Source organism: Neodiprion pinetum, unplaced genomic scaffold, assembly GCF_021155775.2.
Source record: "Neodiprion pinetum isolate iyNeoPine1 unplaced genomic scaffold, iyNeoPine1.2 ptg000121l, whole genome shotgun sequence".
Lineage (NCBI taxonomy): Eukaryota > Metazoa > Arthropoda > Insecta > Hymenoptera > Diprionidae > Neodiprion > Neodiprion pinetum.
In genome coordinates this window covers 110,001-128,780 of record NW_027184487.1, presented here as the reverse complement: position 1 = coordinate 128,780, position 18,780 = coordinate 110,001, and positions in this window count along the sequence as shown.

Sequence of the window (18,780 nt, the reverse complement as noted above, 5' to 3'; positions counted from 1 at the left end):
TAGAAATATATATAAATATATATATACATATATATCTATATATATACATATATATATATATATGTATATATATACATATATATATATACACACATGTATACAAAAATATATATATATATATATATATATATATATATATATATATATATATATATATATGTAGGTATATATATATATATATATATCTGAATATATATATGAATATTATAATTTTCAGTTTTCTTTTAAAAAGAGGGAAATTAATAAACAAAAATTTTTTACTCAATATTTTAATATTTTGAAATTATGTATAATTATCAGAAAAATCCCGAATATTTTCATTTATTCGCTCATTTTTCATTTTATTACATTTTTTCATGATTTTTCCATCCACAATTATTCTTTAATTTATTACAATATTTACCTCAATTACCTTTATTCATATTCTTTGATAATAATGTGTAATATAAATATATAAAAATATATATATACATATATATCTATATATATATATATATACATGTATATACATATATGTATATATATATATACCCATATATATACACATATATACATGTATATATATATATACATGTATATATGAATATATATATGTATATTATGATTTTCAATTTACTTTTAAAAAAAGGGAAATTGAAAAAAAAAATCTTTTCCACAATATTTCAATTTCTTGAAATTATGTATAATTGTTAGAAAAATCCTGAATATTTTCAATTATTCGCTTTTTTTTTCATTTGATTTCATTTTTTCATAATTTTTTCCATTAACAATCTTTTTTATCTTATTACATTATTTACATCAATTACCTTCATTTCAATTTTATTATAATAATGTATATTATAAATATATGTAAATATATATATACATATATATCTATATATATATATATATATATATATATATATATATATAAATATATTTGAATATATATATATGTATATTATAATTTTTAGTTTTCTTTCAAAGAGAGGGAAATTGATGAAAAAAAATTTTTGCCACAATATTTCAATTTTTTAAAATCATGTATAATTATCAGAAAAATCCTAAATATTTCTGATTATCCGCTTATTTTTCATTTTATTTTAGTTTTTCATAATTTTTTCCATTCACAATCATTTTTTATTTCTTTACATTTTTTACCTCAATCAACTTCATTTATATTCTATTATATTGAGGTATAATATAAATATATATAAATTTATATATACATATATATATATGTATATATATATATATATATATATACACATATATATATATATATATATATATATATATATGTATATATATACATATGTATATTCCAATTTTCGATTTACTTTCGAGAAATGGAAAATCGAAAAGAAAAAATTTTTTCCACAATATTTTGATTTTTCAAAATTATGTATAATTATCAGAAAAATCCCAAATATTTTTATTCATACGCTTATTTTTCATTTTATTACATTATATACCTATATATATATATATATATATATATATATATATATATATACACACATATGTATATATATGCATATATATTTATATATGTATACATATATATACACACATATATATATATATATATATATGAATATATAAATGTATATTTTAATTTTCAGTTCACTTTTAAATAGAGGAAAATTGATAATGAAAAATTTTTTCAACAATATTCCAATTTTTTGAAATTATGTATAATTATCAAAAAAATCCTGAATATTTTTAATCATTCGCTTATTTTTTATTTTATTTCATTTTCTTATGATTTTTTCAATTAACAATCACTTTTTATTTTATTACATTATTTGCCTCAATTAACTTCATTTCTATTCTATCATATTGAGGTATAATATAGATATATATGAATATATATATACATATATATGTATATGTATATATATTAGGCTGATTCAAAAAAAAAAGCTAATTTTTTTTTTTCAAAATCCTCACATAAAAACTTCCGAGAAGGTGTGAAAAGACGCCTATAAAAAGCAGAGCCCTTAATATTATTATTAAGAGGTCGCGCATCGGGAATTTCTATTTCCCGTTTAAATAACACAGGAATAAATTTTTTTAATTTTTGCAATTTCGTATTTGTGCAACGGCTCATTGAATTAGCGGACCAAAGCATATTTTTGTAGGAAATTTGACGCTCTACAAAAAAGGTCCTTACAAAGTTTTCGATAGTCACACTCCTTCAAAAGTTATTCGAGGTCAAAGTTGAACTTACAAAAGAATTCAATGTTCTTTTTTTTTTCGATGATACTATGAATTTTTTCTCATTATTTTGTTATAAAGAGGATAGATTTCGGAACAATGACATTTTTAAATAGTCAAGTGCATCAGTTATGGATTTTCCTTGATAACATGTTCATTATTTAACATCGCATTTTTGTAAGGTAACTTTATATTGACTCGATGGGAAAATTAATGATTGAAAAAACCCAATTAGAGTAAGATATATTTATTAAATATATCTTTATAACAAAATAATGAGAAAAGATTCATAGTATCATCGAAAAAAACAAAAATATTGAATTTTTTTGTAAGTTCAACTTTGACCTCGAATAACTTTTGAAGGAGTGTGACTATCGAAAACTTTGTAAGGACTTTTTTTGTAGAGCGTCAAATTTCCTACAAAAATATGCTTTGGTCCGCTAATTCAATGAGCCGTTGCAAAAATACGAAATTGCAAAATTTAAAAAAATTTACTCCTGTGTTATTTAAACGGGAAATAGAAATTCCCGATGCGCGACCTCTTAATAATAATATTAAGGGCTCTGCTTTTTACAGGCGTCTTTTCACACATTCTCGGAAGTTTTTATGTGAGGATTTTGAAAAAAAAAAATTAGCCGTTTTTTTTGAATCAGCCTAATATATATATATATATATATATATATATATATATAATTATACACATATATACATATTTATATGTATATATACGTATACATATGTATATTTTAATTTTCAATTTACTTTTGAAAAATGGAAAATTAAAAAAAAAATTTTTTTCTCATTATTTCAATTTTCTAAAATTATGTATAATCATTAGGAGAATCCTGAATATTTTCAATCATTCGCTTATTTTTCATTTTATTTCGTTTTTTATAATTTTTTTTTATTCATCATCATTTTTTATTTCATTACATCATTCACCTCAATTACCTTCATTTATATTTTATTATATTAATGTATAATATAAATATACACAAATATATATATACATATATATCTGTATATACATATATATATATATATATATATATATATATATATATATATATATATATATATATATATATATATATATATATATATATATATATATATATATATATATATATATATATATATATAGATATATATATACATATGTATATTATAATTCTCAATTTACTTTTGAAAAATAGGAAATTAAAAGAAAAAAAATTTTCCTTACATTATTTCAATTTTCCAAAATTATGTATAATTATTGGAAAAATCCTGAATATTTTCAATTACTCGCTTATTTTTCATTTTATTTCATTTTGTCATAATTTTTTCCATTCACCATCATTTTTTATTTTATTTCATTTTTTCATAATTTTTTTCTATCAACGATCATTTTTTATTCCATAACATTATTTACCTGAATTACCTTTATTTATATTTTATTATATTAATGTACAATATAAATATATATAAATATATATATACATATATATCAATATATATATATATATAGATACATATATATATATATATGTAGGTATATATATATTAGTCTGATTCAAAAAAAACGGCTAATTTTTATTTTTCAAAATCCTCACATAAAAACTTTCGAGAAGGTGTGAAAAGTCGCCTGTAAAAAGCAGAGCCCTTAATATTATGATTAAGAGGTCGCGCATCGGGAATTTCTATTTCCCGTTTGAATAACACAGGAATAAATTTTTTTAAATTTTGCAATTTCGTATTTTTGCAACGGCTCATTGAATTAGCGGACCAAAGCACATTTTTGTAGGAAATTTGACGCTCTACAAAAAAAGTCTTCACCAAGTTTTCGATAGTCACACTCCTTCAAAAGTTATTCGAGGTCAAAGTTGAACTTACAAAAAAATTCAATGTTTTTTTTTGTTTCGATGATACTATGAATCTTTTCTCATTATTTTGTTATAAAGATGTATTTAATAAATATATCTTACTCTAATTGGGCTTTTTCAATCATTAATTTTCCCATCGAGTCAATATAAAGTTACCTTACAAAAATGCGATGTTAAATAGTAAACATGTTATAATGGAGAATCCATAACTGATGCACTTGACTATTTAAAAATGTAATTGTTCCGAAATCTATCCTCTTTATAACAAAATAATGAGAAAAAATTCATAGTATCATCGAAAAAAAAAAAGAACATTGAATTCTTTTGTAAGTTCAACTTTGACCTCGAATAACTTTTGAAGGAGTGTGACTATCGAAAACTTTGTAAGGACTTTTTTTGTAGAGCGTCAAATTTCCTACAAAAATATGCTTTGGTCTGCTGATTCAATGAGCCGTTGCAAAAATACGAAATTGCAAAATTTAAAAAAAATTATTCCTGTGTTATTTAAACGGGAAATAGAAATTCCGATGCGCGACCTCTCAATAATAATATTGAGGGCTCTGCTTTTTACAGGCGTCTTTTCACACCTTCTCGGAAGTTTTTATGTGAGGATTTTGAAAAAAAAAAATTAGCGGTTTTTTTTGAATCAGCCTATTATATATATATCCGAATATATATATGTATATTATAATTTTCAGTTTTCTTTTAAAAAGAGGGAAATTGATGAAAAAAAATTTTTTACACAATATTTCAATATTTTGAAATTATGTATAATTATCAGAAAAATCCTGAATATTTTTGATTATTTGCTTATTTTTCATTTTATTTCATTTTCTCATAATTTTTTCAATTCACAATCATTTTTTATTTTATTACATTATTAACCTCAATCAACTTCATTTATAATCTATTATATTAAGGTATAATATAAATATATATAAATATGTACATACAAATATATATATGTATATATATGTATATATATATATTTATACAAATATGTATATATGTATATATACATATGAATATATATATGTGTATTATAATTTTCAGTTCACTTTTGAAAATAGGGAAATTCATGAAAAAAAATTTTTTCCACAATATTTCAATTTTTTAAAATTATGTATAATTATCAGAAAAATCCTGAATATTTTTAATTATTTGCTTGTTTTTTATTTTATTTCATTTTTTATAATTCGATTTATTCACAATCATTTTTCATTTTATTACATTATTTACCTCAATTACCTTTAGTTATATTTTGGTATATTTATGTATAATATGAATATATATGAATATACATATACATATATATCTGTATATATAAACATATATACATATATTTACATATATATGTATATATATATATATCTATATGTACATATATATATATATGTATACATATATGTATCCACATATACAGGGTGTCCCTAAATTGCCTCCCACGGACTAGCCAGCATGATACCTCGTTAAAATCCAACCAAGAATTTCTTTTCCGGAAGCTTGTCCGACGCATAGTTTTTGAATTATAAGCGATAGCGCTAGGCCAATCAGAGTGCACCATTTCATCTAGATTTGCCGCCACGGAAATTGCTGTTTCGTTCGTCTGGGTAAATTATTATTATTTGTTTACGAATTAAATATAGGCACCTCCCCTCTCTCCCTGCTGTACCCCTTCTCGGGCGCAGACCTCGGTATTGTTGCCGCGGCACACGCTGCCGGCCGCTTATCCATGGGCGCACACTTGTGTGTGTAAACAGAAGCGCATCCTCAAGCATAAGGGGTACAGCAGCGAGAGAGGGGAAGTGCCGATATTTAATTCGTAAACAAATAATAATAATTCACCCCGACGAACAAAACAGCAATTTCCGTGGCGGCAAATCTAGATGAAATGGTGCACTCTGATTGGCCTAGCGCTATCGCTTATAATTCAAAAACTATGCGTCGGACGAGCTTCCGGAAAAGAAATTCTCGGTTGGATTTTAACGAGGTATTATGCTGGCTAGTCCGTGGGAGGCAATTTAGGGACACCCTGTATATATATATCTACATATATATATGAATATATATATGTATATATTTGTATATATATACATAGATATATATATATATACGTATGTATATTATAATTTTCAATTTACTTTCAAAAAATGGGAAATTGAAGAAAAAAAAATTTTTCTCACATTATTTCAATTTTCCAAAATTATGTATAATTATTGAAAAAATCCTGAATATTTTCAAGAACTCGCTTATTTTTTATTTTATTTCATTTTGTCATAATTTTTTCCATTTACAATCATTCTTTATTTTATAACATTATTCACCTCAATTACCTTCGTTTATATTTCATTATAATAATGTATAATATAAATACATATAAATATATATATACATATATATCTGTATGTATATATGTATATATATGAATATATTTATGAATATTAAAATTTTCAATTTACTTTCAAAAAATGAGAAATTGAAAAAAAAAAATTTTTCTCACATTATTTCAATTTTTCAAAATTATGTATAATTATTAAAAAAAATCCTAAATATTTCTAATTACTCGCTTATTTTCCATTTTATTACATTTTTTCATAATTTTTTCCATTCACAATCATTTTTTATTTTATCAGATTATTTACCTCAATCACCTCCATCTATATTCTATTATATTGATGTATAATATAGATATACAGGGTGTCCCTAAATTGCCTCCCATGGACTAGCCAGCATGATACCTTGTTAAAATCCAACCGAGAATTTCTTTTCCGGAAGCTCGTCCGACGCATAGTTTTTGAATTATGAGCGATAGCGCTAGGCCAATCAGAGTGCACCATTTCATCTAGATTTGCCGCCACGGAAATTGCTGTTTTGTTCGTCTAGGTGAATTATTATTATTTGTTTACGAATTAAATATCGGCACCTCCCCTCTCTCGCTGCTGTACCCCTTTTCGGGCACTGACCTCGGTATTGTTGCCGCGGCACACGCTGCCGGCTGCACATCCATGGGCGCACACTTGTGTGTGTAAACAGAAGCGCATCCTCAAGAATAAGGGATACAGCAGCGAGAGAGGGGAGGTGCCGATATTTAATTCGTAAACGAATAATAATAATTCACCCAGACGAACAAAACAGCAATTTCCGTGGCGGCAAATCTAGATAAAATGGTGCACTCTGATTGGCCTAGCGCCATCGCTCATAATTCAAAAACTATGCGTCGGACGAGCTTCCGGAAAAGGAATTCTCGGTTGGATTTTAACGAGGTATCATGCTGGCTAGTCCGTGGGAGGCAATTTAGGGACACCCTGTATATGAATATATATATACATATATATGTATATATATATAAATGTATACATATATATAAATATCTATATATATATATATATATATATATATATATATATATATATATATATATATATATATATATATTTATATATATGTATATATATATATGTTGTAACGTGGCAGTTCGGTTAGGCCTGCCCGTTACAAGAGACTCCCTGAACCCTGGGCGAGATCCCGGGATAAGGGTCTAGAAAATCGAGTCGCGGAATAATATCAGAGAGCGCCAGAACTGGAGTCACCCACCCGAGCTTCGAAAGGGACGAAATAGAGCATTGCGACCCAGATATTTCAGGCTTTTGTTTTTAATTTTTTTTTCGAGTGCACCGGCTACCCTCCAGTGACCAACTCCAATACCGAACATCTTTCGAGGCAAGGCGAAATCACGACGATCTTGCGGGAAGGACACCGAGGCTGCGGAGGGGGAGGCAACGCAGATCCCTGCAGCGAGGGAATCCAAGGCGGACGCGATTCCCGCTGGCGGCCGGCGCGCCGCAGCCTCCCCGCTCACCCCGCTTACGCCCAACCAAGGCAACCGCGAGGTACCAGCTAGCGACGAGGGAGCACCACCCCGCCCAACCCCAGGACTACGTAGAGCGGCGCGGGAGACGACATCGCGATCTAGCCTTAAGTTCTGCGCCGCGTAGAGACGACAGGTGCGCGGCAAGTTGCGCAATCCCCAAAATCGATGACCGATCGATTGTTGCGCATTCTTAGGGTGATGACGTCACGAAAAATTAGCGCGACGAGATCGGCGTTGCGACCATCCGAGATCACTCGAGTTCTGGCGGTTCACGAGAGCGAGTGAACGGAGCGATTGTGCGTTTTTTTTTGGTATTTTGAGTTTTGAGTGATTGCGAGGAGAATGAGCCGACACGAGGGAGTTGGTCCCTTTGTCAATTGGATGTGGAGCGGTAAGCGTTGCTAACATTCTCGCGATCGAATTTCGAGGGTAATTGAGTACAGGCTGATCAGATGAAGGCTCGCCTTTTGGTAGTTTGCGTGTCGAAAAGTACTCGAAATTCGTTTGCCGATTCTTTTGCTTGGTGACCGTAGCCTGAGTTGCGCCTGAGAGAGTAACGTTAACTTCGGGGAATCCAGAAAATCGAGTCGAGCCACGGGTTGAGCCGAGACGTTAGTGTCTCGAGCTTGAGTGTAACCGAAGTCCGTTACACGGGGTCATTTCACGTCATCCGGCACATCTTCGATTATCGTATAGGTCGCGAGCAATCACGGGGAGCATTCGAATTCGCGACTGCGTCCCGCCGTCGCCGAGGAAGGGAAGCTCGGGTGCGTGCTGATAAGAGTATGCGTTTTTAGAGGAGGATCGCGGGTGTCGCGACGAGCCTCGCATCACTTTAGTTATTTAATATTCTTTTTAGTTATTTAATATCCTTTTTTTTTCCTTTCTTCTTTTTTTTTTTGTTTGCATTATCAGTTAGTATTAAGTTGGCGATCAGCGCCATTTTGTAAAGGATGTTCGCGGGCAGCGCATCGAGTCCTATTTTGTTTTTGGTTTTTAGGAAGTAGGTTATTGTTAAGACGGCGACTAGCGCACGTAGGCCGTAGAGGTCTCCTAGATTTATTCACCTTTTTTTTTGTTGTCATTATTTTTTTATTTTTATTTTATTTGGAGTACTTCTACCTTTCTTATTTAGTTTAGATAATAGTAACCTTGTGTTTGGAATCGCGAAAGACGACTTGCGTGGTCGCATTATCGTTCTTTTTATTTTTTTTTGTATTATTTACTTTTATTTCTTTTGTTTTTGTTGTATCGCTGATGAGAAATATATCATTGGGATTTTATAGTAATTGAGCCACATCACGTGTTGGCGTACCTGTGTTGCAATTCTCTCGACCCAAACTTTACCCCTCCCCTCTCCGCGGTACTGAGCTACCGAGCATATAGTCGCGGTGTGTGTCGTATTAACGATTTCGAGGCGTGTTGATCACGCCAGGCGCCCAACAAACTTCGCAACATTGTTTTAGATCCAGGGTACATCGTGGACGCCAAATTATTGTGCACGCGGTAAGTTCCCGGTTATTTGCTCCGAGTAACCGAGGTGCAGAAAAATCCACGTCACAATGTATATATATATATATGTATATATATATATGTACATATGAATATTATAATTTTCAATTTACTTTTGAAAAATGGGAATTTGAGAAAACAAATTTTTCTTATACTATTTCAAATTTTCAAAATTATGTATAAATGTAAGAAAAATCCTGAATATATTCAAATATTCGCTTATTTTCTATTTTATTCCATTTTTTCATGATTTTTCTCATTCACAATCATTCTTTATTTCATTACATTATTTACCTCAATTACCTTCATTTGTATTTCATTATATTAATGTATAATGTGAATATAAATAAATATACATATACATATATATCTATATACGAATATATATATATATATACATGTATATACATATATGTGTATATACATATACACATACATATATATATATTGTGACGTGGATTTTTCTGCACCTCGGTCACTCGGAGCAAATAACCGGGAACTTACCGCGTGCACAATAATTTGGCGTCCGGCGAGGTATTCTTGATCTGAAACAATATCGCAAAGTTTTTGTTGGGCGCCTGGCGTGATTAACACGCCTCGAAATCATTAATACGCTATTCCTCGGGCATATGCTCGATAGCTCAGTACCGGGGAGAGGGGAGGGGTAATTTTTGGAGAGAGAGAGACACTCGAAATACACACGCTATGTAACAAAAGTAAAAGAAAATCTTATATTTCATCATAGCGGTGATACAAACAAAAGAAAAATATAATTCAAAAATCGCTCATCGCGAGTCTAAAACTAAATAGAAAATTACACGTAACCTACTCTATTTCTTACTCTAATGAGCTTGCGGCTCCCTAACTAAAACGTCACTTGACGATCACAAACATCCTCATACGCAATTCGCAATTCGCAAATTCGCCATTTGTTCTCCAAGGCGATGATTGCTCGAAACGAAACTAAAACTAATTATTCAACGGTGCGCCGTCAGGTCTCGCAAACTAAAACACCATGCTCAAACTTCTCGTCTCAACTGCTGCGCAACGCAACGGCAATTTCGACTATACATCGCCTTACCTCGACTAAACACTATCTTAACTAAACGTAAACTTAACTAGGTGCAAGCACCACTATATTTAACTTTAACTAAACACAAGCTCAAAGTAACTCAACTAAACCTACATTATCTTAACTAACGGGTACGGAACTCAATGCAGGCGCAACTAAACGTAACCTAAACTATACGCAATCGCAACGCATCCGAACTTAATTCTTTTCAAAATTCCCCAAAACGTTACCCGCTAAACCGAGCACTTCAATTCGGTGCTTCCCGACCTACTCGAGAGGTGACACAAAAAGAAAACGATAACGCGGCTCGACCCGGTACGGTGAAATTCGGCTATACTTGGTTTCACTAACGAGAAAGATTCAACTAAAACCCGTGACTCTACTCAACTTTTTCAGAAACTCAAAATTTACTTTACTCTAACCCGCGTACTCAGGCTACGGTCATCAAGCAAGAGAATCGGCGAAAGAATTTCGAGTACTTTTCTACAACGCAAATCCAAAACGGCTATCCGTTACTCGGCAAGCCTTTTCGCAATTATGCTCGAAATTCAATCGCGGGGATAGAAGCAGCGCTTACCTTCTACATCCTTGCAACCCCCTTTCCATTCCCTTCGCGATTTTTGGGCGACTCCATTGCTTCGCAAAACTCCCCCAACACGCGACTACTAATCACGACCGCCAGAACTAGAGTGGTTTCAAAAACCTACCACCTGCCGCAACACGGATCTCGATACGCCATCCCACCCGTGACGTCATACCCCCAAGAATACGCAATAATCGATCCGTCATCGATTTCGTCGATCGCGCAACTCGACGCGCACCTTTGATAGCATTGCTGCGCAGAACTTAAAGCTAGCTCGCAATCTCGTCCTCCGCGCAGCTCCATGACGTCTCGGCGGTGAGCGTGGTGCTCCCTCGTCGCTAGTTGGTCCGTCGCAAGTTCGCTGGTCAATTGTTGGCGGGGTGAAGGGGAAGAGGCTGCGGCGCGCCGGCCGCCAGCGGGAATCGCGTCCACCTTGGATTCCCGCGATGCGGGGATCTGCGTCGGCTCCCCCTCCGCAGCCTCGACATCCTTCCTTCGCAATTGTCGCTAGTCCGCCATTTCGCACTTTCCTCAAATTCGGTGTCGACTTCTTGCCTGATGCCGTTGTAGCTCGAAAAATAAAAAAAAACAAGAAAAAACTGAAATGTCTTACGCTGGTCGCTAAAGTGTCCCCTCTCGTAGTTTCGGATGCGTGACTCTAGTCCTGGCGCTCTTTTCCAAAAACTTCGCGACTCAATTTCGGAAATTCCTAAATTTTTGGTTCCGCCCAGGGTTCAAGAAGCCCCTTGTAAAGGGCATCAAAAATGCCACGTTACAATATATACATATATATACGTATATACAGGGTGTCCCTGAATTGAGGGACACGGACCAGCGAGCGTGATACCTGACTGAAATGCAACCGAGAATTTCTTTACCGGAAGCTCGTCCGACGCATAGTTTTTGAATTATAAGCGATAGCGTTAGGCCAATCAGAGTGCACCATTTCATCTGGATTTGCCGCCACGGAAATTGCTGTTTTGTTCGTCTGGGTGAATTATTATTATTCGGTTACAAAGCAAATATCGGCACCTCCCCTCTCTCGCTGTTGTACCCCTTCTCGAGCGCTGACCTCGGTATTGTTGCCGCGGCACACGCTGCCGGCCGCACACCCACGGACGCACACTCGTGTGTGTGAAAATAAGCGAATGCCCAGCTACACAATACTACGAAACACACATCTACGAGTGAAAATAAAAATAAATCTCCAAATAAATCAGCGGATTCAAGATTTAATGTTATAAAACACTTCCAATCATCGATGTATGCATAAAACTAGAGATTTTAGATGATTGATATGCCCTTAGGGTTCATAATTAGTCATTTAATCAATCTGAATTATGCTTTCCGAACATTTTTTGTGTCTTTGCAACATAACTTTTCCACTAGTTTGAAATTCATCATTGACATCCGATTTTTCAATAATGCGAGGGAACAACAACTCGCTGAATTGACGTGTCAATAGGTTTGTAAATCAATTACAATTCACCTGAGTTAACACAAAATAACTGAGTAAATGAGAATTCACTGAATCACTAAAAATGATAACTGAAATCATGAGAATTATTTGAGATATAAGTGAATTAGGAAGAGTTGTAATAAGTCAAGTTACTTTGAATAACTTTAGATTCGTGCCTAAATTTTATGTTTAGAGAGAAAAATAATTAAATTCAAATAAAAAAGTAATTTTAAATCAAGAAGAAGAAAATTTTCAAATACCTGAATTCAAATGAAGCAATTTGAATTTAATAAATCTATCCGAATTTGAGGAGAAATAATAATTATTATTTGGACCAGAAAAATGAAGTCGAATTACATGAATAAATTCAATTAATTCAACTCAAAAAAATATGGTGTCATTCAAATTCCCAGTTATTTCCTCGTCGATTCAATGTGGGTCTGGAGTGGCAAGTAACGTTGAAATTGTTGAGATCAATGCTAGTGATGGCCACTTATCTGAGAATAATCGATGTATTGATTAATCGATTTCAACAAAATAATCGGACACAGCTCGATTGAATTGGTAAAGATTAATCGATTTGGTAAATTTCTGCGTGTAGTCTTAATATGAGAAGAGATATTTTGATAATTCATAGTCTTATTCAAAATATTTTTAAGTTTGATAAATTTTGAGTAATTAATACCTAAACCACATACATCGATACTGTATTGCATCGTTCGTATGAGTAAACAAGCGGCTTAAGGCTGACCGTGAGCCAGCCCTCGAACTTCCCGTTTTCACACTGCAAATTCAAGGTTCATGGAACAAACAAATATTAATATCCAATTCCAATTTTCCAACTACGAATTCAGAGTCGTGATTGACGATTCAAAAGCCCTCGCATATCATATTACATAAAAAAATATTACGATTGTTTTTATTTTGAACCACTAATAATGGATCGACCATCATAAATTTTAGAAATCTGACCTTGGATCGGTCACTGATGACCGGAAAAATCTCCACTTACGCATTTCTACCAAAATCCGAATATTTTAAGATTTTGTTTCACCATGTGAGTTCGCCATTTCGAATTTTTCAAATCTAACCCCAGATTCGTGATCAGCGACCCCAAAATCCTCATGGTACCAATTTTCATTCAAATCCGTTAATCCATTCTCAATAATATGTAAATTTCCTTTTTTAAAAATTACCTCAATCAAAGACCTATCCGATGAGGGGGGATGCCAACAAGATTTTTCATAAAAAAAAAAACTTCTAAACATCGAATTTAAAATCGAAAAGCGATGAGTCTCAGTATCCCTTCGTGCTTTTGCTGCCTATTTTGCGACAAAAAATGTATTTTATAGCCAGACAAATTAATGCTCGAATTAAATGGGATTTCGTAATTTCGACAATGCTTCATTTTACCTGGAAACATCTTTTCTTATACCCGGACATTGCCAAATTTTCGAAAGAAATTTCGATTATGTAGACAGAGAGAAGCATTTTAGGGCACAATATCCTTTCACGGCAAAGAAGGAATGAATTCAGAGACACGAAAATTTAGATAAACCAACTGAGTGATAAGTGAGTCATACCATACATTATTTCACTGAATAAATTATTGATTATTCGGAAAAGGTTAATTTTGCTAAATTCATGTTACATACTAGATTTATTCGCACTGTTTTCGGCAACACTCAATTGTTCCATAAATCAGTTTACGGCGCTACAAATGTTATTGGATAAAAAAAATTCTCATGTTCTTCCCATTCGAAGTCACAAAAAATCGATGTACTCCAATTCCAGAAACATAATTTCAATCATGTTCCATGATTCTGTGTTATTATTACTAGGAAATGAGAAACATCGTACGGTACTCTGTTTTGTTTTCGGTATTGACAACTAATCGTTCCATTCGGTATTGATTTGCGGTTTCGAAAAATGCGGCTTTTCGCTTGTTACTGGGGCAGCGATTTCTCCTGCAACATTCGACCAGCTGACCGATAACTTTTCGACCGACATCCGGAGTAGCCGTTGTCGTTACCTTCACGATTTTTTTCTCCAGGGCTTCTTAGAAATTAGGTGGATCCTTGTATGTACTTCTAAGTCATGCTCTACACGAAAGAATTCAACGGATTCACTTCCGCTGATCGTAGTGGCCAAGCGATCGGCGTCTACGGCGTATCTTATACCTGTCCTGAAATCTGTCATTCACAAATTACCATGATCAACGAATATCTCTGCTCTACGTTTAAGTAGACGATTATTCAGCAGATCTGGAAGCTTGATTTTCAGAAACTTCAGGTAAGTTCTTTAATACCATCTTGCGCGTAAAAAGCAGAGACCAATCTGTCGTACGAAAAACCCCGCATTGATTGAATGTATAATCAACCCATAATGCTCGCTGAATCATTGATTGGTCAAATATTCCATATGAATTTTTCCGAACAGTCATAAAACAGGTCTCCACTTATGAAGTTCAAAATCAAGCCAATGTGATGATAGCAATTTATGTCTGTATTGAAGAATTATTAAGCAAGCTTTCCAGCTCGTCATCCAACATGCTGCAAAAACACATTGGTAATCCATCGAACTTGATGGCTCAACTTACGAACATTGCGTGGATTTCATTTAGCCCAGTGATAAACGTTGTGGACGTTTAACATTCAAACCAGATCGAAATTCTACTTATGTGCAAACAAGATATGAAACATGAACAGCGGTTCCGCTTTATGCTGCTGTAATGCGTTGTCGCAAGAATTTATTCTTTCCGCATGGTCTGACCCATACAGTGATTGAACCTTTGCTAAGAATGGAAGACTAACTGATTAAACCCAGATTATTCAGAAATAATTCTTCGAGTACTACTTTCCGGGTAACTAAAAATCTCAAATGAAGCTGATTGACCGCGAATTCAAAGTTGCAATGCACAGAAAAAAGAAGAATGGAAAATTCACAGTTTTTTATGTAACGTAGCGCTTCGAAAGCAACTTGAAAAATCAAAGTTTCAGGTGTAAATTTTACATTTTCTGTCGAAATTACATATTAAAAATGTGAAATTACATTTGTAACTGTAAGAATTCATTTTTAAAATTGAATTCATAAAAATGTTATCTAAAACTGTAATTTTTCCAGTTTTATTTACGAAGCGCCACTTACAATTGCAATTTTTCCATTTGTTCCGTGTAGTTACTCATTATTCAGATCATAGATTAACGACTTTCAGACATTTTCAATATTATGTTGCTGAAATAAGTTCAGTCTTTCGTTTTCAATCGAATTCTATTTTACACCCGTTGTGTACGGAAAGTAATACGGCTGCATAGCAACTCGAGAGTCAATTGTTATAAACAACGCGCTTTGACTGGCAATGGCAGATTTTGCTCATATTGTCTTCAGCATCGCCCGAGTACAATTGTCTTCACCATGGATTTTTCAAATCGCGAGATGTACGATATGGTGCTGATGATGGGAAGGTGTGACAACGTTGCGGAGGACGCAGCTCGCGAATACGCGGACCGGTATCCGTTGAGGCGGCATCCGTCTGCGAAGGTCTTCCGCCGCTTGGAGCGAAGCCTGTGCGAAACTGGCAGCTTCGTCCCGGATCGTTCTAACGCTGGACGTCCGAGATCCAGACGGACGGTCCAGTTTGAAGAACGTATCCTTGACAATGTTGACAGGGCGCCTACTAAAACTACTCGGGGTTTGGCCGCGGAACACGAGACTGATAAGTCAAGCGTACACCGGGTCTTGCGAACTCACGAGCTGAAACCATTTCACTCGCAAAAGGTTCAAGCACTGCACGGTCCAGACCGTGTGGCAAGAACCGCTTTTTGCGAGTGGATATTGGAGCAGCATCAAGCAGACCCGATGTTCGTATTTAACATCTTATTTACGGATGAGTCGAATTTCGATCGCGACGGGGTTTTCAACAGCCATAATATCCATCATTGGGCAGAAGAAAACCCGCACAATGTTCGGGAATCAAGCCACCAAGTTCGCTGGAGTATCAACGTGTGGTGCGGCATGCTTGGCGATGAGTTGGTAAGCTTGTTTGATAATGCATGGAAACAGATATAATTTGCTACAGTTTTATTGCTTGACTTCGAAAAATTTCTTTAAAGACGTGTTTTACTGCTTTTCATGAAAATAACTTTGTTGAATCACTACAGTCAAGATATTTTATCAATAATTATAATATTTGAGCAATCAGTGATAGAGCAAGGATTATCGTTTAATTATGCAATCACACAATACGGGGTAATTTTTGACACAGATTGGCCCCTGCGTTCTACCGGCAAGATTGAATGGAAACTCGTACCACGAGTTTCTTGAAAATCAGCTTCCGGAACTGCTGGAGGACGTTCCGCTTGATCGCCGAGCCGCCCTGACTTTTCAGCATGATGGTGCTCCAGCGCATTTCAGTGCGCGTACGCGTCAGTATCTCAACGAACGGTTTCCGGGGAGGTGGATAGGCCGTGGGGGTCCCATCGCCTGGCCACCGCGATCACCTGACCTGAACCCTCTGGATTATTGTCTATGGGGGTTGATCAAAGAATTCGTGTACAAGGACCCGCCGAATTCTTTGCAAGCTCTGGAGGCTGAAATCGTGGAAGCGACAGCGACGGTGACTCCGGAAATCGTTCATGGAGCGATGGAAAATTTAGTTAGGCGCTGCAGGCTTTGCATCGAAGTAGGTGGCGGCCATTTCGAGAACCTGCAGCCCCTGTGACGAGTCGTCACACTGACCCGATCAAAAACGGCACTTTTCAGAGCCACCAAATAATTTCGCAAAGAACGATTAGTTGTCAATACCGAAAACAAAACAGAGTACCGTACGATGTTTCTCATTTCCTAGTAATAATAACACAGAATCATGGAACATGATTGAAATTATGTTTCTGGAATTGGAGTACATCGATTTTTTGTGACTTCGAATGGGAAGAACATGAGAATTTTTTTTATCCAATAACATTTGTAGCGCCGTAAACTGATTTATGGAACAATTGAGTGTTGCCGAAAACAGTGCGAATAAATCTAGTATGTAACATGAATTTAGCAAAATTAACCTTTTCCGAATAATCAATAATTTATTCAGTGAAATAATGTATGGTATGACTCACTTATCACTCAGTTGGTTTATCTAAATTTTCGTGTCTCTGAATTCATTCCTTCTTTGCCGTGAAAGGATATTGTGCCCTAAAATGCTTCTCTCTGTCTACATAATCGAAATTTCTTTCGAAAATTTGGCAATGTCCGGGTATAAGAAAAGATGTTTCCAGGTAAAATGAAGCATTGTCGAAATTACGAAATCCCATTTAATTCGAGCATTAATTTGTCTGGCTATAAAATACATTTTTTGTCGCAAAATAGGCAGCAAAAGCACGAAGGGATACTGAGACTCATCGCTTTTCGATTTTAAATTCGATGTTTAGAAGTTTTTTTTTTTATGAAAAATCTTGTTGGCATCCCCCCTCATCGGATAGGTCTTTGATTGAGGTAATTTTTAAAAAAGGAAATTTACATATTATTGAGAATGGATTAACGGATTTGAATGAAAATTGGTACCATGAGGATTTTGGGGTCGCTGATCACGAATCTGGGGTTAGATTTGAAAAATTCGAAATGGCGAACTCACATGGTGAAACAAAATCTTAAAATATTCGGATTTTGGTAGAAATGCGTAAGTGGAGATTTTTCCGGTCATCAGTGACCGATCCAAGGTCAGATTTCTAAAATTTATGATGGTCGATCCATTATTAGTGGTTCAAAATAAAAACAATCGTAATATTTTTTTATGTAATATGATATGCGAGGGCTTTTGAATCGTCAATCACGACTCTGAATTCGTAGTTGGAAAATTGGAATTGGATATTAATATTTGTTTGTTCCATGAACCTTGAATTTGCAGTGTGAAAACGGGAAGTTCGAGGGCTGGCTCACGGTCAGCCTTAAGCCGCTTGTTTACTCATACGAACGATGCAATACAGTATCGATGTATGTGGTTTAGGTATTAATTACTCAAAATTTATCAAACTTAAAAATATTTTGAATAAGACTATGAATTATCAAAATATCTCTTCTCATATTAAGACTACACGCAGAAATTTACCAAATCGATTAATCTTTACCAATTCAATCGAGCCGTGTCCGATTATTTTGTTGAAATCGATTAATCAATACATCGATTATTCTCAGATAAGTGGCCATCACTAGCATTGATCTCAACAA